Genomic DNA, 2,733 nt, shown 5'->3' with positions numbered 1-2,733 from the left:
GTGTCCTGCCGTTCGGCAAGCTGTGCCTCTGGGTCACGGGAGCAAGTCCTCGCTGAGAGCTCCCCGACGAACAGGCTATGGAGGTGCCAGCTCACAGAGACGCGCGCGCCATTAAGTGAGGCCGGGGTCCTCCTGGCCGAGGCGGTCAGACGTGAGGTCCTCGCTCCCAGCCTGGAGCGGGCCCCTGGCGGTCTCCGTGCCCTTCCTCTCCCAGGTGTGCTCACAGCCGCCTGGGCCCCGGAGCCCCCTTCTCAGTTCCCAATCGCTAATGACCTGCTGGAATTAAACTGGTAACTTTCCCTGCCCTTGAACCAGAAGTTTCAGGATGGGTTTGCTAATCCCTGTGCTATTTGTAACCTGCCCCGTGACACGTGACTCGGATTCAGCGGTGCCCGTTTCCACCCCAGAGGTCAGGGCGCTGGGGAAGGTGAGTAAAGGGCTCAGCCCAGGCTTCAGGAGTCCTGGGGACTTCCCCATCATGCCCCCGCTTCTCCCCAGCTCCCAGTCCACTTGGCCCGACACCCAGTCACAGGTTCACACCAGTTGCATTAACCTTTTGAAAGTACAAACACCTAGCAGACCTAACATAGCAAGTTGTTCCCAGTAGTTCTCACTGAGGGTCAAGAATGTTACAGAGGTGAGGAGTCTCCAGGAAGGGGTCAGAGGGAGGCAAAGAGGACGCTGTTAGCTGGGCTCTGAGGCCTGGACCCCTGGGTGGTAAGAGGAGGCTTTCCCAGGGAGGCATCCGGACAAGTGACAGCGTTGCAATGTCCAGGGGGCACTTGCCTCAGGGGTCAATGGGGGCCTTTCCCACAGTTTGGTGCTCTGGCCTCTGCAAATCTCTGCCCTGAGGGAGGAACGTTGGCTATGACTCTAGTGAAGGATCCAAACCTCCTGACCCCGTGCACCTGCCAGGTTCTGTGTTCGCCGCTTTACCTGCAGCCTGTGGCTCGTTACAGGCCTCAGAGAAGGTTGGGGCCCGAAGGCAGCAGTGCACTAAAACAGCCATTTTTCATCTGAGAAAACTGAGACCTAAAGACAGAAACTTAGTCCACAGCTGGTTAATGTGAGCCCCGTGGACGGACCCTTCATTGGTTCCTTGGTCACCCATTGTACACCTGTCCCCCAGAGGACACACAATGCCACAAACTCAAAAAAGGGCTTTTTATTACGCGGCTTTTCGATCATTGTAACAATACAGATACTGTAGCCCAAGGACATTGCGGCAATCTGCGTGGAGGGTGGAGATAACTCTGGTCAAAGTGTCAGGAGATACCCGCTTCGGGAAGGGCCTCAAAGTACACCTGGCTGGCCAGCAGGTCACCAGCCACGGTGACTGCACAGCAGCAGCAGCACTGGCCTCTCTCTCACGCGGGCCTGCTAACCACTCCTGGTACCAGAGCCTTTCTAGCTCTTCCTTCCTTATTTTTCCCCTCTCCCTCATTTAAAACGCAGTCTCTAGTGGAGTTGTGTGCGGACCTGCAAGGGGCCTGTTGATACAGCTGCCCCTCTGGTGCCACATGACTGCGGGCTGGCCACACATGACAGACTTGAATGTACTGGCATCAAGGACAATCAGATTAGCTCCCACCTGGAGTATCTGCGGCTTGGACTGCTGTGTCTTTTGGAGCCCGCTTGACTAAATTAAATTCCGTGGAATCCAGTCATGGGTCAAGTAGGAAAGACAGACCCACCAGCCTTCGAGGTGCTTGTCTCGGGAGCAGACCTATTCTTAGGAAAGAGAAGGCATGACCCTGTCACTACCTAACACCAAGAGGCCTTTTCCTGCCTGGTTGGTTGTGGACAAAAGATAAGCCCAGACAAAATCCTTCAAAAAGTAGCCTCAGCACACGCTTTTAAAAATGGGTGAACCTTGAATTCAGGAAGTAAAGACAGAGAGTTAAGCCAAGGCAAGCATTCATTTATTCACTCAGCAAGTATTTGAGTGCTGACCATGTGCCAATAAACAAAACAGAAAAAAATCCTTTGCCCACGTGGAACCTATAATTTAAGGAGAAAGGCAATAAAAGAAACACGTAAGTTACACAAAGTATTAGAAAGCCCAGAGGGCAGCTGGGAGATTTCAGCTGCAATAGGGCGGGTGGTTAAGGAAGGCGGCTCCCAGAAGGTGACATTGCAGCCAAACTTGAAGGGAATGAGGAAGCAAGCATATTGATAAACCATTATTGCATAACAAATAACCACCGAATTTAAAAGCTTAAAACAACTATGATTTATTCTCTCGGTTCCTGAGGGTCAGAATCTGTGATTATGAATCAAGACAGGGAAGACTGGGGGCAGGCCAAGTTGGAGGAGGAGGTTTCGGAGTTCAGTTTGGGGCATGTACTAGTAGCTGGGTGGTTCTGGCTCGGGGTCTCTCAGTCAAGCAGTTGGCTAGGGCTCATCTACACGCCCAACTTCTGGCTCCAAGGTGGCTCACTCCTTGGCTGTGGGGAGAGGCCTCAGTTTCTCACCATGTGGACCTGCCCACAGAGCAGCCTGAATGCCCTCAGGACATGGCAGCCAGCTTCCCCTGGAGTGAGTGAACCAAGAGAAAGCAAATGAGGTGGACACGGCAGAGCCTCTTGTGACATAGTCTCTGAAGCCCCACACCACCACTGCTACTACATTCTATTCCCGGGAACTGAATCACTAAGGCAAGGGATTAGGCTCCACCTCTTGAGGGGGAGAGGGGAGTATCAAAGAATTTGATATACTTTAAAACTATGAATT

Source organism: Myotis davidii, unplaced genomic scaffold (genome assembly GCF_000327345.1).
Source record: "Myotis davidii unplaced genomic scaffold, ASM32734v1 scaffold44, whole genome shotgun sequence".
Taxonomy (NCBI): Eukaryota; Metazoa; Chordata; class Mammalia; order Chiroptera; family Vespertilionidae; genus Myotis; species Myotis davidii.
This window is presented reverse-complemented; position numbering follows the sequence as displayed.